Source organism: Solea senegalensis, linkage group LG19, assembly GCF_019176455.1.
Source record: "Solea senegalensis isolate Sse05_10M linkage group LG19, IFAPA_SoseM_1, whole genome shotgun sequence".
In the NCBI taxonomy this organism is placed as follows: Eukaryota; Metazoa; Chordata; class Actinopteri; order Pleuronectiformes; family Soleidae; genus Solea; species Solea senegalensis.
In genome coordinates this window covers 10,726,504-10,751,555 of record NC_058038.1, presented here as the reverse complement: position 1 = coordinate 10,751,555, position 25,052 = coordinate 10,726,504, and the positions used below count along the sequence as shown (strand labels likewise).

General features: G+C 41.6%; 1 long non-coding RNA gene across 1 annotated transcript; it reads left to right on the top strand.

The window, feature by feature from the left end:
• Positions 1 to 1,786: 1,786 nt before the first annotated feature.
• Positions 1,787 to 4,797, top strand: LOC122785551. Its single transcript, XR_006362298.1, has 3 exons — positions 1,787 to 2,275; positions 4,120 to 4,295; positions 4,386 to 4,797. It is a non-coding gene; the product is annotated as an uncharacterized LOC122785551 (long non-coding RNA).
• The last annotated feature ends 20,255 nt before the right edge of the window (positions 4,798 to 25,052 follow it).

The following is a 25,052-nucleotide window of genomic DNA, read 5'->3' as shown; positions in this document are numbered from 1 at the left end:
ACACGAGCTGCTGTAAGTTAAATTAAGTATCCCATTTTTCCCTGGACATCTCCGCTGCAATTTTCCAAATTACTTTGGTCAGAAATGGAACTCAAAACCACTTGTTTATGTTTATTGCTGGGTTATCTCTGAGTTTTTGAACAGTTTGTTGGCTTTCAAACAAAAACAATGAGCTAAAAAAAAACACACAACCTGCTCTGGATAGAAAGCACGATATCCATGATCAAAGGGATCTGATCAAATCTTTGATAATTCCACAGTAAAAGAGTTGGCGTGATTGGATCTTAAGTTTTCAGAAGAGAATAAGTGTTTATGCTAAAACAGGAAGACAGAGCGGACTCTGCCATTTGAAACACCTTTATGTTTGGTCAGTGAGGGCTAAGGGCTGTGCCACTGAGAAACAGCGACGTGTTTGAGGGCTATTTTGAACCCTTTAGCGCTTATTTTTTGGTAAACTGGCCTCTTTGCAGTCTTTGCCAAAGGGAATTAATTACCTACAGTTCATAGTGTGTGGGTAACAAACCAACTGGCTGCCTGACAGCAACATAAAAGGCCATAGAAGTAGAAACAAGCGTAATGTGGTCAGACAAATGAAAGCAAATGCTAAGATGCTTCTTAATTAACCATTTATTTTTATTCTTTAATATGAATGTAAACCTAAAGAAGCCCCGGAAAGTGAATTTAACATATAAACGGCAGATTTTGTGGTCTGCTCTTGATAAATCATGGACTCAGACAAGATTTACCAAGAGATAGTCTGCACAGCGTCGCTAACACAGCAATTATTTACATGACACTTGCCCTTTCATTGACAGCAACGTTATCTTTATCCTGTAGATTCAATACGCATTATAAGGATCAGATGTATTCCGGGACTAGCCACACGGAAACAGCAAGAAATGTAAAAAAAAAGTGAAAAAGTTTCCTGTGAAAATTGTATCATTTCAGGAAATGTCTCCATCCACACAGAATCCCCCGCAAACAACTCAAATTCTATTATAGATATGATAACAGAAAATGGGACAGAATGAACCGAGCCTCGGGAAAACATTTTTTTTTATTTTATCATAAAGTATTCACCTACTCCGGTTTCCACGTGGACAGTGACCCTCAGTCAGGTTGCATCTGGCACTGGTCCTGCATCTTTGACTGCCAATATGGCGGTTCATAGAAACTGAGTCCTATGTGCAAAGTGTTATTTTTCTATTTGCTTTATTTGAGGTTTGGCCTATAGCTTCTAGGTTGACAGACATTGATTACGTAAGTAAATATCATTAAATTGGTTTCCCAACTAAGCCATGAATAATGTTTCCTACTTAATACAAGGAAAAAATTAATGTTTTCTATTAGTTTGTTTTTTTAGTTTTTCCCAGTAGTGGTTAATGCCGGTGGTTAGTGCTGTTGTAATTAAATCAGTGTCCCTTCATTTGTGTTGCTTTGCTCATTATCCTTGCCTGCCACCAACTCTATCCTGGAGGCTCTGTGACAACTAGACCAGAGAATAAGCCTCTCTGTTTAATTTATTACTCAGAACAGGGGGCAAAATGCCTCCATGGTGTTATGAGTATTTGGGGTTAGTGCTAACAGAGGAAAACTCTGTTGACGGTGACGTTTGAGGATGTTGTGCTCTCTTTCCGGGCTAATTGCTTCTCTGAACTGCTGTTTGGGCTGCCTTGAATCCTTGTCTCGTGAACGCGGGAGAATGGAGGGGGGGGCAAAGTATGACATCATGCTTATATATAAAAGTTGGTGAAACTGCAGCGAACATCAGCAAATATCGCAAGCAGTAGGAACTTTGGGGCTGAGCTCGAGATAGCAGGGAACTTGTTCAATGTTCAGGACAGGTTGACAGCCAATTATCAGCATCTTTTTCTCTACAGAATTCCTTTTGTATATACATCCTCAATTCCAATTCAGGCCTTGAAAAGGGGACCATTTTTCCAGACAGTGATTTCTTCCAATATCTCATCTTGTGGCGTCTGTGTATTTTTAACAGGCAGACCCATGGGGTTACAGTCTTGCAAGCCTTGCAACTCTTGCCTACAAAGTAAAGAGGAATGGAGAGCGGCTGGTAGCTGCCCGTGTGTGTGCGTCGACTGGAGATATTGCTCTGACCGTTGCTGTGACATCTGCTGCCAGATGTGTGTGGACGTTTGCTCTGGCTTGTGTTCGGGGGACTGCAGCTACACCTTCTGCACTCTGTGCCTCAGCCTGACACAGAATTGCATCTCAGTTTTTACCACCCCCCCACAACATGAAACATCGGGTGCACAAAGTAAGTCTGTTATTTTTAAAATGGAACAATTTATGGGACATCTTACTTACCGCATGTTTAGTGAAAAGGATACAGACATGCGGCAGTTTAGGTTTGGCACGCCAGGTGACGTAAATCACATTTTGCAACACAGAGTTTGTTTTCTTTTCTCCACAGTCATGACATGTGGGATAATACGGGATTTCAGTGCTGCGGGGTCTTGTGTTTAATCAAAAAGATTAATGCCAACTTCAGTGACAGTGTAACTAAATGAAACGATTTTTCATTTGAGCTATTTAATCCGTGTTGACCTCTAAATTTCCTGCCAAGGGTAATGTGGAACACATCCAGCCTTTTATATTGTTCACTTCCAAGTGCATTTCAGTGATAGTACGGGGAGAGAGCTCTTTGATCCCAAGTCATGCGGACAATAACATAAATCTCCTAATGCCTTTAACTAGAAACAGCGATCACCCTTTAACTCACAAGTACCAAAGCTAGGCCTGTGCATGTAAGTCATCTTTAGTTGGCTGTAGTTAATCAACACCTCTGTTGCACTGCCAAGCTACGGTTATTTGTTTCATTTGCCTTAAGTGCATAGTGGCTTAGTGGCGTGATGGCACTCAGGATTTTTAAAACTATACAAAACGAAACCTGACAGACAAACAAGCTCAAACTCGATGTTACAGCAAAAATAAACATCTTATGCATTAATTAAAGCTCAAACAAAAACTTGAATGCTTGTCTAGTTTGGGACATATTTTTAAACTCAATCACAGTCATTATACAAGATAATCTACTGCATTTACAATTGGAATTCTTAGTATTTTTTTAGGATAATTTTGCAACCAGACGGAGGTTGAATACAGTACGCAAATGCAGGTGTAAATTCACCCAAGACAAAGGGGTTCAATCAATATTATCATCAGTCCACATAGGGTCATGTTTTGTGTCTTATTGTGTTAGGTTCCTGTTTCCTTTTTGCCTGTTTTTCTGTGCAATTCTCTTTGGTTTTGTGTTTCAGGAGGTTGGCCGGTGGGCTGGGCGGAGTCACACACCTGCAGCCCATCATGCCATCACCTGCTGCTTCACATGCTCACCAGTGCGCCTCTTCGCTTTTCGAGCTCTCCATGTAGCCAACTAACTAACAACTTTTTCCATCCACTAATCACACAATTCACTTTCAGTCTCCTGACTAAGAGCTCTGCCAGCAAGCCGGCCAGCCTCTGCTCCTTTTGCTGGATTCTTCGTGGCTCGGTTTTGTAGTTTTTGTTGCTTTAGCTTGTCAGTTTTAGTCAGAAGTTAGACTTCCGCTTGTTTGGGTTCGGTTTGTCGTCACTGTGTACCGCTTATATGCAAATCAGAGGAGAGATGTGAGGCTTGAGAGCTTATAAGTGAATAACATGAGGTGGCCAAAGAGAATAAAACAGGCTTTGAACTGCTGATAATGTCTCCATTATCATGAAACAAAATTCAAATCGTAAAAGTCCTCATAAAGCCATACGACTTTGGGGTAAAGCACGATGGATAACTCTGAATATTTCAGACAAAGTTATGAGATACAATAGAGGAAAACACTGATTTCCATCTGTTTTGTTTTCATTAACCCGATACTTTATGTTCCTGGGCTGCACTGTCATGACGGGAAACACATCAGTGATTCAGTCCGCCGCTGTGTTGCTTCTTCATATTCCGCGTGCTCGTGTTGTATTGACACAAAAGTGACTGGTTTCTGCACCTTGAATGTACACTTGCTAACAAGAGCGAACTGACGGCATAAATTCATGCTTTTTTTTGACCCACAACGTAACCTGAAAAATAAGAAACGCACTCCGTGAAATCTTGATATCTCTCCTTCGCATCAGATTGATTGACAGGAGAGAGGCTCTGACGGCTTGTTCTGCAGCGAACGTGGACCCAATCTGCTGCGGCTGTCTGATGAGCACAGAGACGAGTCACACAGAGAGACTTTGACAGCAGATACATCAGAGTGATGTCTTCTGACCGGCACACCCTGCAAAGTGTGCACACGGGGATTTCAGTAAGTCACAGCATTTGTGTGAAAAAACAATGCCCACTCAGTTTTATACACAAGTCTTACTTTATCTGTATTTTTTTTTTCAATTTTCAGAACAGCGGCCCACACATTAAGCTCAGGCTTATGCTGGACAAAAGCATTTTGAACAAAATGGGCTTCTCTTCCCCCCTCGAGTCAAACCACTGTGATGGCAGAGACTATATATTGAACCTTATGACTCATGTCATCATTTCACCAGCCTCATGCTGCACCTCATTTCTTGCAGATGGATTTGCCGTGTATCTGGATGTTTGGACTACAAAGAAAAGAAGAACCCTTTTTCCCTCCCCCCTCTCTCTCGCTCTCCATATGTTTCAGCCCAGGCAAAGTCTGGAAGACTGAACTGAACGGTATTAAACATCCTCACCCTGTCACACGAGCAGTACTTGACCACTTGTTCGGTTTCTGCAGGATTTCTTTGCACTTTGAGGCAAACAAAAATATAATTTTGTTGCACAGTGTACAATCTGATATATGGGGGTATTTTTTTTTTTAGATAAAGGTGCCTGAGGACACGAGGTGCTATTTGCTTCCACTTTCTTTTTTTTATACCTTTTTATCATCCCCCACAAAATTGCTACTTTATGGAAATTTTAATGATTGAGTGAGCATGTTCCAGTATCAAAAGAAGCTTAGAATAATAAGGTCTCAAGACAGAATCTAACAAAACAGAGTGTGATGGGCTGCACTGTGTCCCTAACTGTACTCGTCTCTGCTGCTGTTATCCTCCTCATGGTCCCTCTGGATTCTGCAGTGCATTCAGTCCAACTCAGTTTCAGACGCCAAACTCAGTAGATAGTGAGTGTGTGTGTGTGTGTGTGTGTGAGTGTAGCCTACTTTACTCCTTGATCTGACCTTATTCTTCTGGAGGTTTGTCTCTGTATTTGCATATCTCCCGCAAATTCTTCAAATCCAAAACAATTTGTGTGTTCTCCACTCCCCTTGAGTGAGAGAATGTCTCTGGGTGTCGTGTCATTATATTCATTCTGCTCATTTGCTTGTATGTATCCAGAGGATTTAAAATGTGAAACCTTGATTTAATATCAGAACTCCGGTACGAGCATCGCTGTGCATTGAGGGGAATGAATCATTCTGCCTCAGTGTTGTGAATGTGCTGTATTTTACACCACTTTTGAACTCTTTTTTTTGTCATTTTAACTCCGGTTTTGAGTTCTTTTTCCAGAGCAGTCTGGGCTTGTATATATTTAAATGCCTAATCTCAGAGAGGCTCTGGTTTTAAAAGATGTGCTCATTTTAAACCAGCAGAATGTGAGATGTGAGAAATGACACGGTGACAGAAATGTGAGTAAGGCTACAAATAACAGCTTGTAACTAAAAATGTGAGTGTTTAAAGATCTTGTGAGGACACACACACACACACACACATACAGAGAAACACGCAAACCCTTTACTGTCTTTCATCCTCTTCCCTGCCTTTCTTATCGCTTTGTGGTTGAGTGCATTTCTCTCACCTTGCTCCCGGTCTGTGTTCTCTTCTCATGAATTGCATGGCTTTGACTGAATGTCTTCTGGTTAGGTGTGGAGAAAGGCATTGTGAGCTGCTGTCAGTCAAGTAGATTACAGCTCTAGAGGTTCCTTAGTGCTCGCTGTCCAAAAATAAGTAGATGGATCCAAACTTCACTGGCCATATATACTGTATGTGAGGATGTCAGTTTCTCCCGCCGTTTTGGGAGGCTGTGGTGCACAGACAAAAAAAAAAGAAATTAACATGAGAGGCAGAAGAGAAAGACTAAACCGAATCCTGATTCAACACAGGTGCTGCAGGTGAATCCTTGAACACGTCGTTACCCTGAAGATGGGAAGATTATCTGATCTAACAAAAGAGAAGGTTCTTTACTTTTTTTCTGCAAGTTTCTACAGTTTTCCAGCTCGATTCCGTGCTCATTCCTTTCATTAGGTGGTTCTTTTTTGTCACCTGTCAGCGGTCCAATTGAGCTGAGTTAGATGGGCCCGAGCTGAGAGCTTTAATAATAATAATAATAATACATTTTATTTGGAGGCGCCTCTCTGGGCACTCGAGGACACCGTACAATACATAAATAAAAACACTAAGCGAGAAAAAAAAACAAAAAAAAACAAAACAAAAAACACAAGCTTTGGAAACACAATCTTTAAGTGACCTCAGACCTCAACCGACAATTTCACGTGTGCCATCAGCAAAACAACTCTATGGTCAAACAACTCTGATCTCCTAAAAGCCTATATATACATGAGTTTGAGCTTAAGAATTTCTTTGGAGCACAGTTTCATACTCTCTGTCTATTATAATGGGAAGAAAAATGGTGGCCCCAACAGTAAAAACAAGGGCACTGGCATGTGTCCACTCTCAGTTGTTGTTGATTGGTGTCTCTTTTTTTGCTCTCCTGCTGTGCATTGGCTTCTTGAGATTCCAGGGATGTGCAGGTGGCGTGAGACCTGCAGGAGAACTGGCAGGGAGAGCAATGAGGGCCACATTTTGGGGAGGTAATGTGCAATGACTTTTTTTTTTTTTTTTGTAAAATTGGATTTTATTTCTGTCCGTCCTGAGACCTCCATCTTATACCACAACCAAGTCCTCCCACTCAATTTCCATCTCACTGCGAGAAAATTGGAGTGATATCAAGATGTGAGATGGAGATGGAGGAGACAGAAATGGTAAAAAGGAGGGCAATAGATGCACACAGCAAGCTATAGGGAGAGAGTGGTGGAGGGTGGACAAGGTGGCAGCACACAGATTTTATTTAGTATTTTTAGAGCAGCAGCAAATGTCTTGACCAGATTTCTTGTGATCGCTTTTACTCAAACAAACTACACTAGATGATTTACTTTAGACACGACTGAAAAATGTGCAGATAAGAAATGTGTAATTTAAGAAAATTTAATTAAAGGCAGGATGGGAGATTATTTTCTGGAGCATTTTTTTTTTCCTGTGTTGCTTAAAATCCTCTTCTTTTTAATTTTAACGAATAAATGAATGCGTTGTCACAAAAATAAAGGACAGGGAGGACTGTGGAACGGACAGGCCCGTAAAAACACCATCCAACAACAAATGGATTGGATCGTGATGCATCAATCAAACTGCCATGATCGTGCATGATTAGAAGACAATGCCAGAAGCTAATGCTAGCTTGCTAAATCCAACAAGAGAGTTGCAAACGAAAGATGTTTTTCGGGAAAGCTACTGCAAAAAAAAAAAGGCTGATGCAGAGCGATCCAAGACCAAAGTGAACATCGGTGCTGCGTTCGGTGTACGGTGGCGACAACTGAAAGCCCAGAAAGAGCTGCAAAGTGATGGTGGCGCTGTTACTACTGGGCAAGTAGGTTATGTAGGTTTATGTCTTTGTGAACTTTTGAGAGTATTTGTTGTCGTTCATCGTCAACTGAACAAGTATCCAAAAACACTTAGCGTCACCAAAAAGCTAACGATGCTGCGCAGTGCTTGTGAATCCGTGTTCATTGCACGTTTCCTGTTGCTCTGGAGGCGTGGCTTCAGAGGGAAGTCTGAAGAAAGGGCCTTGGACTTTTGAATTCAAAATGTAGCCTGCTCGAACTGTTTGTCCAGGATCTCCAACCCTACCTTTAAATAGCATAGCGCATAACACTGCGCATCTGTTATCTCTTCTGCCACTTAGTGTCACTCATATATTGGAAGAGACATTTCTTTTTCCATCTTCATTACATGTTGTGATAACAGGGTGGTCAAACTAAATGCTTTAACTACATTCCAGATCCTCCTTTGTAGAGCCGAGTGAGCATATATTTAAAAGATGCAACAGCATGCATGAAAAAGAGGGGGGGAAATCATTAGCTAAAAGTAAAGAGAGAGAGAGAAAAAAAATCAATGAATAGAAAAAGGCTCTAATAGCATGGTGGGACAGTTTGTGTTCAGCTGGTTTGCATTCATAATGTATAGCCTGACAGCCCATTAGACAGCGTTGAAAGGAAACACGATTCTGGCCCTCCTCTAAAGCCTATTAGCCAGTGGGGTCACTCTGAAGACAAGCTGGTAATTGACCAATAGATTCAGGTAAATTGTTGGTCTCTGGGATTACAGGTAAATAATAGCCATGGCAGTGCTGCAGTCAGTCCAACAATTAGGCAGAACCTTTTACTTCCAGCTCTTTACAAGCGTGTCCTCCCAGTTCAAATTAGGACATCACAGTAATGGAGAATTATTATAATAGCGAATTCGGGAATGTTGTACTTGACATGGCTTCAAAAAGGATATGGATGAAGTGTATGCGCCTGTTTTCTGCCTCTTTCGCTGTCGACCATTATATGGCAAATTATTTACTTATCAAATGCCACTATAATCGAGTGTTCATACTATGCTTCAGCAGCAATATGGTTTATAGTAATAGTAACGCATTTATAAATAAGGCATCTTTCATGACCCTCAAGGTCACCTTTAAATAACATGCAACAAAAACAGACTTGGATAAAAAAAAAAGGCTAATTAAAATGAGTGGGAAATGAGTTCCTGAACAGGGTCATAATGAACAAGCCGCTCTAAAAAGAGAAAGGCTTTGAGGCAGGATTTAAAGGTGGGGGAGAGAGTCAGACTCACAAATGAATTGCGGGATAGAGTTCCAAAAGGTGATGAGCTACACAGCTGCATCCTCTGGACCCCATGGCGATTTAACGGGCAGGAGGTGCAGTGAGGAGAATGAAAGTGGGGAGTACAAGAAGGCGTACAGATAAGAAGGAGGTTGGAGAAGGATGACGGTGCTCAGCTGTGGAATGCCTTGAAGGTGAGAAGAAGATGTGATCAATTTGTGGAGAATCTTTTGAGGAAGACGAATGAGGATAGTGTTGCCTATGGAGGCAGATCAGGGCCAAACGTTTCACACATGAACAGGAAACGTGTGAGTTACTTTGGTTTGTTTACTGCCAGTCACACATGAATGCGGTGTGTTGTAGGCAGGGCCGGCTCTTGGCATAGGCGATATAGGCGGTTGCCTAGAGCGCCATCTGCTGGAGGGGCGCCCCTCCAGCAAAAAAAAAAATATATTTTTTTTTTAAAACAATGAAAATAAAAATGATTTTCTATTCCCAGTCGCCCTCATTTGTGTGTTCTCTCTTCAAAAGAGCATCAACCGTGAAGTGTCTAGGCAGGTGTCATTTGATGATACTATAGATGCTTTTCCTGCAAGGAAGTCCAGACGTGTACAATTTTAGTTGAAGTGAAAGACACGCTGGAAAGAGTTACCTGAAAGTTTGTTGTTGTTGTTCAAATGAAACTGTTGTGATTGTTCTTGTGGTTGCTGTAATTCAATACTTGAAAGTTATGATTTTTTGCTGGGGGGGGGGCACCGGAGAGCAGTCTCGCCTAGGGCACAAAATTAGGTAGAGCCGGCCCTGGTTGTAGGCGTTGAGCCATATGGTTTGATAACGAGCTGTTCATCTGAATCAGCTGAACCTGAAAAACAAATTACCTTAAAGCAGTGTCGGCCCGTCCATAGAGGGCGCTAGGGCGCCGCCCCACCAGTCTCACATGAAGAAGAAGACATGAAAAAAAAATTATAGATTGAAAAATGTATAAATGCGGTACACGTTGTACAGTCCGCGACTACCGTGTGTAATCTGCATTCAAATGTAGTTATAAAACGTTAACTTGTCTCACTCGTTGACAGCGAGTGCCGGTCAAGTGACGTATTTCCGGTTGTCGGGCGCACACGTCTGTCTCGTAAACTTTTGCTCTGAGGACTTTTGCTTTGAGTGAGAGACGCACATAAACACCCTTGCAGTGCAAAATATAAGAGAACTCCCGGCCGCAGAATCTTACGCCCGAAGAAGACTCCCACTGTCGGCGGACTGGACTGATACCGGCGGAAACGGAAATGGCTCCCCTCGCTTCTATGTAAGTTGTGCTAACTTTACTAGTGCTTAAATGCGTGTTTCGTCATGGAAAAAGAAGCGCCAAACACTTTTCTCTCGCTGCAAAATAAGCCAAGCAAAATTGTTTTCAGCAGTTATTTGAGTGGAAAAACCTATACAGTTATTTAGAACACTTAATACAGTAAAATGACCTCATATCTTGTGTGTATGAAGTAGCTACAAGACTCCAATGAACGTGAAAACATAAACTACTCATACAAGTTACGTATTTGATACCTCTTCAAAATGGACGAATATTACTTTTTTGTTTCAAAAAGTGAACTTTGGCCCTAGATTTCTCCAAAGGTATACAGCAAAAGTAATTGCAGTAGTCAATGTGTGTGGTCAGTGTAAAATAATAGAGATTCTCCTCTTCACACATAATATTAGAAAACAGTGGCTAAGAAGTTGTGGAGTAAAGACTGAAAAGACTTCGATGACAAACCGGGAGCCATAGTTTTTATAACTTCTCCTCAAACCTGTGAAAACATAAAAAGTCTCACTTATCGGTGGTTTACCCTGCACTCATGAGTACCTCTGCCTTTGGTTTGCTATCACGCTTTGTCCTCAAAAGGCGTCTTCCTTGAATGCTTGAACTTTCGTCTTTATTCAAAACTCCTAGAGAAGAAGAACAGAAAGAATCGTGGGCTCCTGCTGTGAAGCTGCAGGTGCCACTGGTAAAGAAAGAGGGAGAGAGAGAGGGCATGGCCTCCAGTGTTTGTGTGCGGTACATCATTAAACTGCAGCCAACAATGTTCTCTACATTGTTAAGTTTGATACTGGAGGTTTTTTTTTATATGTTTTATATTCTGTACAAACACTGACCAACAGTGATGTTCATCTGCTTTGGTCAGCACTAACGTGTGTGTACATTTCCTCCAGCAGACACGCCCCCCTAGTGTATTAGAGCAGAGAATGCTGCTGAATTTTAACGACTCGCAGCCCTAATTTTAAATATTCAGCAGCTTTTTTTAATCATTCAACATTTTCCTGTGGGGTGACAAAGTCAAAAGAGATTTTTTTTTTTTATCTCCTAACAAACACTTTAACAGGGATAGCAGTGCTGTTAGGTGTAAGGGATGTGGGGGATACGGTTATTATTGTGAGAGGGAAAAGTAATCAGACCAACTGATGTGTGCTAATGCAAATCCTCTCTGTGGATTCAAGTGGTTCACCTTTACGCAAGTAGAAAATGACTGTAATTGTTTGTCTGGGAAAAAAAAAAAGTGTCGATAAACAAAGACAAAGAGCACCTCTTTCACCATAAACCGTGACAAAAACCACAAAGAGCTGTATGGTGCCGTCCCTGGTAATCAACTTGTTGTTGTGTTCACTGTGTTTGTTTAAGTTGAAATACTGGATTTGTCCCCCCCCCACAAAAGTTGGACGGTTAGTATGCGGAACACATCCACAGCATATATCAGTCATGTTTCAAAGACTAAGTGAACTCCCGGCTCGGTGCCACAGGACTGATTAGGAACTTGATCTCACAGTAACATGCAGGCTTGAATTTGATCAAGGCAAGAGAACCCAGGCAGCGGCTAAACAATTATGGGGAAATTTAATCTGCTGGTAAGCAGCATGCTCTGCCCTCCATACCACCCAAAGCCCCTCCTAAATCTGACCTTTTGTAAACAGACCCTCCTGGTCAAATATGGGACAGCAGCCAGGGTCACGGAGGAGACGAGGAGGAAGAAGAGGAGGAGACGGAGGAAGGAGATGTGGACATAGACCCTTGCCCTGCAGGTATGACTTTCGACAGTGGAAGAGTCCTGCTGCTCAGTTACAGTGATGAACGACTTTGCCTACCCTCTGATAATTGCTCACTCAGGGGCAGAGAGAGGTCCATTAATCAAACTGAGCTGAGGTACTGCAGGACTCCTCCACCTATGGCAGACCCCAGCATGCCTCAACAACCCTGGGGCAGCCCCAGAGGCATCAGCTTCAAAGGAATCGGGGCTGGTCAGTACACTGTCATTTTTGCAATGACAGCCGGTGCTTCTGCCCACAATCTAACCTGCTGAAAAGAGCAGACATGGGTGTGGAAGTGAGGAGTCTTCTCTGTTAAGTGACTGCCAAATGGAAAAAAAAGGCTTTCATCTTAAAATTGAGGCAATCTGAACCGTGCACCTATGAGGCTGTCACATACTGACACATGAGAAGGAGAGAGAAATTAATACGAGACAAAAACAGACAGAAAGAAGGCGAGGCAGGGCAGTCTTCTTTCCCTCTGATGACAAATTTAGAATATAAACAGAAAGGAAAAAGTTTGCCGTTGATTCTCGCAATCATGCATCAGTTGCTGTGTCTGTGGGTGATGGCAAAGATTTTTTTTTTTAACAAAGTAGCAGATGCAGCCAAATCGCTTCGTCTCAACAGTCAAATCCATTAGATCAAGGTAACGTAATATTGCCTGCACTGAATATTGTTAAGGGAGGATTCTGTTCCGTCTGTTAGATTGATGGGAATTCACAATCAAGGTCACGGTCTCATCTGTTTTCGGAGAGTTTGCTGCGACACAACAGTGCTGTGATTTAACTGTTTGTGAAAGGAAGAAACACACAGGTCCAAAGTGAGGATTTGACGTCGTGTCTGCATTTACCCCTGTCCTCCTTTGATCTGCGTTAAACAGCATAGCCTATAAATATGGCAATCATCTTTCTTCCATCTCGGTATTGTAGTCTACAGTATATCATTTCCGCACAACTTATTTATTCAGGTGGTTGCTTATTATAACACCACTTCAATGCAGCGTGACAATTAAAAACAGCCCCATCAGTCATTCGCTCTAGTCACTGGACCGTATACAGTGTATCTCTGCATTCAGTATCATTTCAGTACACACACATATATATATATATATATATATATATATATTTTTTTTTTAAGCAATAAACCATTCAACCTTTTAGTTGCAGGACTTGTTTAATACTCCAATCTAAACCTTGGATTGTTAACACTTAAACCACGAATGATGCGTCATAAACATTTTTTCTTAGTTATATGTTCAATCTCTTCCAAATATTCGCTCAAAAGATCTTATGAAATCATCTTATCTTATAAAAATCATAATAAGCATCTCTCAGAGGCCAAGACTCTAACCTGATGATGATGAGGGTGAATTGCCTTAATAATGAGTCTGATTCCAGCATTAGCTATTGTGGCTCTGTTCATTAATACACTCAGGTTTGTGAGGTCGTACCGTTGAGAGATTTAAAAAGTCTTCTTTGCAGACGAAGCTCGGAAATGAGGTGGAAATGTTCTTCTTCGGCGAACTTCCTCCCTCTGTCTCCTCTTTGGGTCGAGTGTTGCGGGATCTCATGCAAACTGACCCCCATGTTACTGACCAAACGCTCTTTGTCAGAATATTATTACACAAACAAACGCTACATCAACCCCAATTATGATCTTTAACCTTGCCAGAAATCCGCACTGTCTACTGAGTCATGAAATCTGTTTAGCAATTAAAAATCCATCAGGCGTCGGGCAGACACTAAAAATAGACCAAAAAGAAAATGTGTATAGTGTTCATAATCACCATATGGCCAGGAACAGACTGCAAATGGGTGATAATGTTGCCCCATGACTCCCAGCAACTGTGAACAAGCTCAGTATATCACATTGTATGTAGTGAATCTGTGACACGCTGCTTTATTTGCTTTCATAATGCCAGTGGGAGCACGTAGATTGTGGAAGAGGAGCAACAGTTTTCTTCTTGATTGGCTGAGATCAGTCCTTCACTTCAAACATGGCGTCCACTGTCACTGTGAAAGCCGGGTCCTATTATTCTTTGCGGCCAAAAGTGGAGATCAGTGGTACTGGATCCTGAGCGTGTGTGTCTGTGTGTGTGTGTGTGTGTGGGGAAGCCAATGTCCTTAAATGTGCCTGTATGGGCTCACAACACACTGCTGGTAATTAAATGGAAACCAGGTCCTTCCATCTCATCCTAAACTGCCTGTAGTGTTCCGAGCCAGTATGATTTCACGGTCCAGGTTATGTGCCGCGTGTGTCACTCCTGTCCTGTCGCTGTACTGTATATACATCGCATCTGCTATAATGAGAGGCAGGAAAAGGAGCCTTATTGGCTTCAGGGGTTACCATGGGAGCCCACATCATTGTCCTTATAGGCTATAGTGGTTTATTTCTGTATTAGCTCATAGCCCAAGACATTAAATGGAATATCAGCAGGGTAATATGTTAGGGTTAGCAGTCTGGTGTCACACTGCTATGGAGATATATAATGCATACATATATATTTATATAATTGTTTATACACGAGAAACATTCGTAGAGCAGCTACTACTACGACAGCAACTGTATAGGCGGAGGAACTGTGCTCTCGCTCGCGACACAGCTCATCTCTCAGACAGACGGATGTATTAATAGGAGGTCCATAACCCAAAGTGCCACCTCACTCGAGGACTTCATGTCCACAAGACATGTCCGTCAAGCTGATGCAGTGCTTTGCAGTCATCACATGCAGCATCAAAGGAATTCAATTATCTTGTCTGCGGATTTTTTCAGATTTTGTCCCTTTTTTCTTCTTTCTTTTTCTTTTTTTTTGATATTTACATACACACATGGATGACTCCTCCGAGAGTACGCATCACATGTCTGATGCTCTGCGGGAGTGCGGGATAATTTAGTGATTGACCTTTTACGTTGTCTATGCCAGACACGCCGCCATTTGTCCCTCTCTCTCTCAGACGGAACTGCTTTGACCGCATGTACGCACTGAACCCGGGGATTTGTCAAGAAGACTGATGGTGTGTTCAAGGTGAAAACTATCTCCGGAGCGTATGCTCATCTTTCTGCCCCTCTGCAATTCAACAATCACCAGACGCCTTTAAACACCAACAGTGTTATTTAAAACTAATGAAGACCCAGCGTGGCTTAACTGTCCTCGAGCTGTAATAAAGTACTCGGTAAACCTTTCTGATAAGCATCCTCTGTGCTGTGCAGGGCTAAATGTTCAGGTTAACAGAATGCATAAACCCCTCCTCATTAATGTCAAAGGGAATCCATTAGACAACACATTAACAGGATGTTGTTGCTATTGTTGGCAAAAAAAAGGGTTGTTTTATTTTTTTGTTACGTTTTCTGGGAACTTGTAATTATCCTCAAAGACGGCGTCTCTCTGCGTTAGTTTGTCTGCACGGAAGAATAAACTATACGACCGTGGTGAGTTCATTCTTTAAAAGAAACGGGAGTCATGTGTTGCTTGTGGGTAAAGGTCACTGACAAAAAAATCATCAGTATGTAATAAATGTGAGGCGATGTAATGAAGAGTTTGGACAACATCTGTTTATCTGTGAGGAAAGCAGAATGCTTATCATTACAAGCTCCTCTCATACTCATTTGCTCTACTGGCCACGGATCTGTTCTCTGCAGCTGTGGGCACAATCACCACACACAAACACACACACATGCATGCACACACACACATGTGCACGCACATAGACACTCCTCTCTCTCTCTCCCTCTTTCTGGCACATAAACAAGAAAAATTGATTACCACCTCTTCCTGATTGCAGCCCCTCTGTCTTCTAAATCTAAATTGCAGCCCCAGCCACAAAAGCAGCCCATGTCGCTGAAGCACACTGAATCAATCTCTCCCACTCTCGAGCTCCTTCACTGCCAAATAAAAAGTACAACCCTTTTGTTGGGCACCGCTGTGAGTATTCCATGACCTTGTGCTCAAAGGGTGGACGTTAAGTTTCCTGGTTTGAGGCTAATGGATTTGTTCAGAAGTGCCACTTGTTAAATTTATCTAGACGAGACTTAAAGATGTGCAGGGGAACTTGTAATTACCACTTTTGCAAAATGTTCTTCCCTTCAAACCAAATCTGTCTTCTCTGTATGGCATTCCTTTCATTTGGCTTATATATTCCCCGCACATCCTCGAAACAGTCGGACATTATTCCACCAGGAAGCATATCTATTTATTCCGACCGCACTGGCTTTACAATCCATTGATTTGCATTCCTCGCCATTTAAATGATACGATACATTGCATTTTAAACGCGGCAAAACTGGTTAAAATTCAGCAATTAAACTCACTGAAGTACATCAGCAGTTTTAAGAGGAGTTATCGACGACGAAATACTGAAAAGCTCCCGCGCCCCCAAGCCTGTGATACCGACTCACAACCAACACCACCGCTCATTATCTGTCCCTGGCTCCGTCTCCGTCCTCAATCACCACCTTCACGTTCCCTCCGCCTCGTCTACACTGGATCCCCTGCATTGTTTGCCACATGTATCACAATCCAGTCTTTAATGTGTCCTTATCCATCACTCAGACAAGGCACTTAACATAAGGATGAATCTGGGACCTTGTCCTTTGCAGGAGTCATTATGCATAATTGTTGTCAGCTGCACGGAAAGCATTACCCATGTGCCACTGCTGGAAAACTCTCATTTGCACCCACGGTGAACACCGGTTTACACAGCGCTCTTGGTTATTCAGCAGCAGGTATTTGGGAAGCTTTCCAGCCCAGTGGATCCTTGTGAGTTTGCCAGTTGCTAAAAAAAAAAAAGACAGAGTATGTATCATTTGACAGAAAGAGGATGATATGATCTGTGATAGTTCTCTCTAGCCTTGCATGAAGTTGGCTCTGTTCCTTTTTGGAGGAGGACACCTTGAAACACTACAACAAATACAGCAAACACACGTTGTATAGTTCTGGCAGTAACTGTGTGTGTCTTGTGACATGGCACAAACTCCTTGAGAATGGGCCACAATATGTGATGAATTGAGATGGATGACACTGCAGCCCAGTATATATTCAGCATCAAGCTAAAAAAAAAAAAGAAAAGAAAAGAAAAGAAGCACATTATCTATGCAGCAGATAATTATTACCTTCGGCATATTAAACTTTGCAAAACATCACTGCCCGGGGCTGATAACGTCTCTCTATGAAATGCTATGCAGCACCGATAAGCATCCAGTGACCGTCGGTTCATGAGCTCAAGGTTTGCAGTGAATTTGTCAGAGAGCAGCAGCAGCAGCTCAGATGTAATTACAACATGAATACAAGTAAAGTGAGCTCTCGCCGAGTGGAGACAAGATCCACCCATTTTTGAATATATGGTGTGTAACTTGAAGGATTCGCCGTCATATGTCTAGATATTCATACATAAACATAATGTTTTTATTTTATCTACCGATGCCTTTCAGTCAAAATCAGCAACAGATGTTTCCCGACTCCCATCTTTCCTCCTCCTCCTCCTCCTCCTCCTCCACCTCAGTGTGAGAGCTCGTCACATTCTCAGCCTCGCCTAGAAAATGTCAAGGGAGAAAGATTATTCTTGCATCATCTATTTCAACACGGTCTCCTTTAACGTCAATACACTTGATCCAACTCTGTCCAAGCCTCGCTTGGCGGGGAGAAGGTCACATAATGGGCATCGAGATGCTCCGCGACACCGTGAATGACTTCATCGTCGCTATATTTCAGTTCGGTAAACAAAAAGACGACGGTGCCAGGCTGGGTGAATAATGTGCACGAGGTTCAAAGCACCTGGAGTTTTTGTGACAGTTATAGGCTTCATAGTGTACACTAATGCCCCAATAAGGGGGTTATTTTGTTCTGTTTTTGTTGTTTTTAAGTTCTTATTATGTAAATGTCTTTTAAACACCTTAGCATAGACATAACATGTTTTTTTTCTTTTATTCTTCATTTACAGCACAAAGACCTGTGTCATCAGCACATGGACAAACACCCGGGGGGGGAGGTCTCCATCCAGACAATGTGAAGATACAGTGAGTTCAATCTTTTTTCTCCATGTAGAGCCCTTATTTTTTGAACGTGGAAGTATTTAGTAATACTTCCTCTGTTTATGCGGCACTTGCACTTGCAACCGTAACCGTTCCCTTCACCTATTTGTGAACCCAGTGAGTTTGCTTTCTTGAAAATGTCTTGGGAGAACTCTATTGATTACAAACCAAAACGGCAGGTCAGAGCTGTGTAATGTTACAGAGTGGTTTCATATCAAACGCTTAAGACATTTGGTTCGATAATGCACGACATGTCAACATGTTACAATCAAAGGTCAAAGCAAGATTTTGTCATCCACAAACAGACGATTGTCCATCCCTTATTCCTTCAATCTACGAACGTCCATGCAAAGCAACTCTCTGTGAACTGGATATATTCTTTCACGATCACTCTGCTATTTGCCAAAATACTTCATTCAGAACTCACCATTGTCTGCTTTGTTCTGAGGCCAAATGGCCTCTATACACACTCATCATAGTAGTCCTTGGTTTTATACTCATTTATAAAACTCTCCAAGGACACTCACCTCTATATTTAAGCTAGCTACTGCTTCTAGGATCAGCAGCCAAGTATAAGCTGAACACAAAAAAACAACAGCACTGAAACAGTGGATGCTTTTATCGCTGTCTCTGCTTTTAAAGAATTGTCAAAAAGACAATTCCTGATGACACTTGTAAACGTTTTTCCACGACTGGACAGTTACTAATGACTTTATTTACATGTGTGTTTTATGTTTGCATGTTTTTTTTGTTTGTTTTTCTCGGTCATCGCTGGTGTTTTCTGGCACTTGCCAGGCCAACACTGCAAATAAGAATTAGTTCTTAATGTTTTGCCTGGTAAAGTAAAGGTTAAATGAATAAATAAATAATGCATAAGGATATTTTTAATCATGTTCTGCTGTTGTCACCAGGTGTGGACAGTTGAATGAACGAACAAACAAAATTAACTAATGAATGAATATGAAGCGGACTTGACTGCACAACTCTTATTTAGGGCGCCAACTCAGACCCCGAACAGCGCTGAATCATAACGAGCTGTGGTTTTACTTGTGGCCTTGACAATTTTTATTTTTATATAGACAGTGAAAGAAAGAAAGAAAAAGTTACGACTACAGTTTTAATACTCGTGTATGTCTTTAATTAGACATTCCATTTTTTTTTTTCCTCAATGGCAGCAGAAACCAACAGAATCCAAGGTCAGCCCAAAGCTTTGGCAGCATCGAGCTAAAAGCTTTATTACTAACGCAAGCGCTGCTGTGTCCACTTCAAGCATTAGAGACCAGCAGATTATATAATGCTTCTGCTGCTGTTGCTGCAGCAAGTGTGGCATCAACACAAATAGCCCTGCACAGTCAGACTGCACAGGTGTAACGTGCTAATGCAAAGCTTCATGAGCGGCAGCAACACTGTCAGCAGTAGAGTTGCAAACGAGCTGAAATACGGACACAGTGGAAGAATCAGAATCAGCCTCAGAATCCACATCATACATATATGTAGAGCAGAGGCTATATAGCTCGAGCCCTATATACAAATGTGAGCAGCTATGTCAGACCAAAGCAGTTGGCAGAGTGCAGACAGATTAAATTAAAAAGAAATCTGTCCAAAGAGAGTTCAAAATGACCACAGGGCCTGTATTTAATAGCCTTTCTGCAGTATACCCCTTTGCTTCCCAAAAGTGTGGCCGTGGCCCTCTGGTGAGCCTTGGAGGAATTGCAGATAAGCCCCACACTGTAACCTATAAAGTTCCCTTATTTAACCAAATTCCCTTTGTTCTGGAGGGGGGAAAAAAATAATAAAATAAATTCAAATGCAATACAAATATTCATTCAGTCACGCTTTATCCTCCGCATGAGGGTCATGGGCACGGGTGCAACTCTATTAAAACTAAAAACTTGTTTTAGTTTTAATTTAAAAACTTGTTTTCTGACTTACTCAAGCCTTAAAGGTGTGGAGAATAATACAAGCCATAAAATAAGTGTAAAAACATAATGTGGACGACTCAGAAGGAATTTCTTTCAGAACAGTGTTCAGATTTGCACCGACGTTCCTCAAAACACACTTAGCGGGTTTGAACGTTGGTGTTTTTATGCACAACATGCAGTAGGACTTCAGTCTCAGTTGAGCATGCGTTGGTAAATGGGGACAAATTATTTTTCAATTTTAGTGTTATCTTTAGTGTTTACTTCAATATTATGTCACGTGGTCAAAGCATTGGGTTGTTTGTCCCTATGTGTCCCTGTGATCTGTCCAGGGTGTTACCCCTTTTCGTCTTATGCGGTAGAAGACGGTTGGATGGATGGGCTTAAGACGTGTTTTGCTAAAATGTTTTGAGGATCGTAAACTTGTGAAGTTGTAAAGCTCTGTGCTACTGTGCAGCGTTATATCTGTATAATGAAGCTACTGTTTGTACATTTTCTGAATTATTCTAGTAGTTCATCACTCAGATTTATTACATCCATATTTTATAAGGCGTTTCAGTGAATTTTGGCTCGTGCTAATAAAAGCCAAATACGTCTTTTTTTGTGAGATCAAACTACGGCATCTGTCGTTTGCGATGTTGGATTTTTTGTTCTGAGATGATCTGCGAGATGTTCTGTGTCACTCTGGTTTTTGTGTTTTTCAGCCTTCAAAGACAAAGTAAAGGAAATGTAGGCATCAGTGGGGACAAAGAAATCCTTCACTTGAAATCATTAAAACTAAAAGTCTGTACTTTTTCCTTAATGCCTCATATATTATTGCACACAAGGAGTACCCTCTTCTTTTCATCATGTGCTTTGTTTGTTTCCACTCCATGGACCCACTAGATCAATACAATGCTGTTGCAATTATTACCATCAGCAACAATTTAGAATGATTGGATTTGCTCCAAAGGCTAAAAAATAGACTCAGACTGTACCGTATGGTTCGACTTTGCACTGCTGTAAATCCGTAATTGGATAAATTGCAGGCAAAGAAAGCCATTTTCCTGCAGGGGAAAGGGTATAAATGTGCCAATGTCGCTGTAGTTTTTTTTCCCCTCCTCACAAAAAAAAATCATTACTGCTTGAAATAGTCCTCGTACCACTGGACAGCTGTATAAAATAACTGTATAATCATGACATCACTTCTCACCTCTAGTCGGACGTTCTCGTTTGGAACGTCTCGCCACACACACACACAGCTGAAAATACCAAGCAGAAAAGAGCAGACAGACAACACAGGGAAGTCGTTGAATGGATGTGTCTCAGAGGAAACACACTGAATGCTTCTTTTTTTTTTATCTGATCTCGGTGAGTTTGCCGAATAAAAGAGGGGAAAAATGAAAAGACTTGGGGCTGAGACTGAGTTCTTGCCTGAGGGAACCTTTGTTTACTATGCAGCTTGTGACAGTAAAACTTGTACATGCTTTGACCGTCGGAGCAACACGACCTGACAAAGCACTTTGCAAAGCGCTAACACAGTCGAACAATTTACCTCCTGCCTTTTTTTTGCACCGTTTTCTAACGTTTTAAAGGCACAGATGGTCGACAACAGCCCATTCACCGTTAGTGGAGTAAAGCACCTCCACGTAGAGCGCATACGTACATGCGGGCTAAGCTTAGGATTTGTTTTCCTCCATTTGGTGTTAAAGGAATACTTCACCGCTTTGCATTTAGCTTTGTATTACTAGAATAGGGGTAGTATTTTTGAAGAATTGGGCTTCCCAACCTCATTTTGCCCTGAGTTGAGAAATATCTTCATTGTTTTCTTTGTTACATGCCCACCTGTTAGCTTAACTGTTAGCAAAGAGGGCGGACACTGTTTACATTCTGGGAATCAGGTCCCGCCCCCCTACGAGTGGGTCTAAAAAGTGCGGAATTAGCGCTGCAGTTGGGCACGTAACAAAAAAAAGAATGAAGATATTCCTCGACTCAGCGGAAATTGAGGTTTATTCTCGTAATACAAAGCTAAAAGCTAAACTCAAATAGGTGAAGTATTCCTTATTTTTCACTATGAGAAAACATTGCACTTCTCAAAGCCATTTGAACAATAAAATATATTTATGACGTCTGAAGCGGCCTAAGGTGAGACGTTGAAATAAATCAATGTAGGGGGGTGTTTTTTTTTTTGCAATGAGGACACTCTTTAGTTCCAGGGACACTCTTGTATTTAATTTACTGCACAGAGACAGTGTGATCTGGTTATCCCTCCTGCCTTTTACTTATGTCACCTTCATATGTTATGTCTCAATTCCGTCACTGATAACATAAATTAATCACGGCAGGCAACTTTACATTCCTGTTTCACGGCAATCTCCTTACACGAAACAAAACATTGACTAAAAGGACAAACCCCTTTGAGCGTAACACCAGGCTGTAGCAGTAGAGGGACCTCCGTTATTTCAAAGTGGCAATATCCTGAGGATTGCGGCATGGATATTACACTTTAATGTAATCTCAGGAGCCACTGAGTAGCACAGTTTGATTGGGTAAGACTGGCACGTTGAGCTCCAAGGAATAAAACGTCATTCACATAAATCACTCAGAAATAGAGCGAAGGGATTTGAGTCACAAATCTGAAAAAGCAATAACCATGAAAGAGGGAAAAGTCCACTACAACACATTTCCACATTTGACTGAGCATTAACTGTCGCGGCTTGGAAGGAGCGCAGGTTGCGTTTGCAGCTGGAGATAGGACGCGGGGCTCTTCAGAACACACTTTAAATGAACCAATCATCCCCGTGATTGTTACGGAGACAGTCAATCAGGAGGTAAATCCAGTCCCTCATTGAGGACACTTGAGCACACGGTGATGAGGAAGCAACACCTGTGTATCTACAAAGAGTGTGAAGAGCTGCAAACCTCTGTATGTCTGGGGAGAGAGAGGGAGAGAGAGAGAGAGAGAGTCAAGGCATCTCATACATTTCTCATTCACCTTCGGTATCGTGGGTGGTTTAATGAGTGACAATGCTGGTTTATTGGAAAGTCCAAATATAGCGTCATTCAAGTAAAGCAGTGTGACTCCGGCTACTTCCAGTCATATTTTTTCATGCTAAAGAATATGCTGGCCCATGATTTGAAATTCAGCAGTAATGACTTTTTAATGTGCTGTACAAAATGGCGTGCAGAGTGTACCACTGACCTTGAGACTTGTCATACACAGGATGACTTCATTTCCTCTCCAACTACTTTTGGGCACGCCGCGCAGTCCAAGTGACTTGGCTTCAAAGTCCCCTTTGATATGTATTTCCTGTAACATCAGCGCCCCAATGACTGACCGTAGCCGAGACTCTTTTTTGATGAAAACCGCCGAGAGAGTAGCAGGTCTGATCTATAAGCCACGGTTCATTACTATTAGATCTCATTTTATGTACAATATTATGCACAAAGGAGCCGTGTACAGTGATGGGTGGAGATTTTCTCCACAGACACACTGGGCTGCCAATGTTTCAGCTTCATTGTCTGTGTGGAAAGGTTATCTATACTCATTTTAACCCTTTGCTTGTTGGTGTTTGCTGTAATACCAGGGGTGTCAAACTCAAATAATGAGCATCTAGTCTGGTCCAAAGTGGGCTGTTCAGTAGTGGATCGGCAACATAGTCAACTCCCTTGTTTGCTATGTACACTGCTGGTTTATTGAAGTTTCCCCACAACAGTCGAAAGGAAATTGGGAAATGTCATTGTTACTGACGCCCTTAAACTTTGGAACACACTACCCTTAGATATCAGGGAAGGCAGCTCACTAGATATTTTCAAAAGGAGACTTAAAACATGTCTTTTTACTCTAGCCTTCAACGAGCTCCTTTTTATTCCACCCTGTTTTGTGTTTTACTTGCAATTAAATCAGGGTTTTTACTTTTTGACTTTAGACTTTTCCTTGTCTTTCCACTCTGTGTAGTGTTTCACTGTTGTATTTGCTTTTTTCAATTTTCTTTTTGTATTTTATTGTCATTTTTGCTTTTTAAATGTTTGCGAAGCACTTTGAGCTTAAGATTATAACATCATATTCCATTATGATATGGCAATACAGATATTTGTGCTATTTCACAGAATTCCAAAGCAAAATGGTGCACTTGGAACCATGTGTATACTTCACAATAAAAAAAAAAGACAGTTGACTAATTTTATGTGGAAGGAAGTTGCGGGCCATATTTGCATGCAATCGATTGAGGGGGCCACATTCGGCCTGCGGGCCTTGAGTTTGACACCTCTGCTGTGTACATAACTGTACATCTACAGATAGTGAATTCTCCACCCCAGCAAAGTTGATATAATATAAGTTACTGTCATGTAATCAAACTGAAATATGACCACATTGGACTCCATAACTGCATACTGACATGATTTGTCTGCAACAACAGACAGGGAAGGAGCATAGATGAATGTAGAGTGCATTAGAGAGACACGGACAGAGGTGCTTTTATTTGTTTCTGGGTTTTTTTTTTTACCTCCCCTCCCCGCGTTGGTCCCTCAGTTCAAACAGTGAGTGATTGGCACTGCAATTTCCCAGCACAAACTCCAGCTGTTTGCAAATGCAGAGCACAGGCGAGAATACATATTCATACGGCGCATTTCGAGTGTCGCCTAGTCACAGTATTCAGACTCGGAGCACACTCTCCAGACACTCTGGCCAACGTGGAGGTGCATCAAAGCAGCTAAATAATTACAGCGGCACCGGTGTGATATCAAGATGGTTTAACTTGCGCGCTGCTCTGTACTCTACAGAGATAAGACAACTCCTCCTCAAGGCAAAAATGCATATGACACGTTTTCATCTTTCCTTTTATCTGCCAATGGACTTTTACTTTATCTTGTGTGATTATTTGTATTATTTGGTTGATTTCCCAAGGTGTTCTGTTTACATTTCTGAGTATATGTTGTTATTCTGTCCGTTCATTTATGTTAAATCTGCTGTCGTGACTGAAAATCTCACTGTGTTTGAACAAAAGATTGTAGGCAATTAGGAATATAATACAGCACATCAAGTATTTTCTGCTTATTGTTATAAACAGACACTTGACATAGTAGATCAGAGGTGTCAAACTAGTGGCCCGTGGGCCACATGTGGCCCCTCCAATTGATTAAATATGGCCTATCACTCGATATC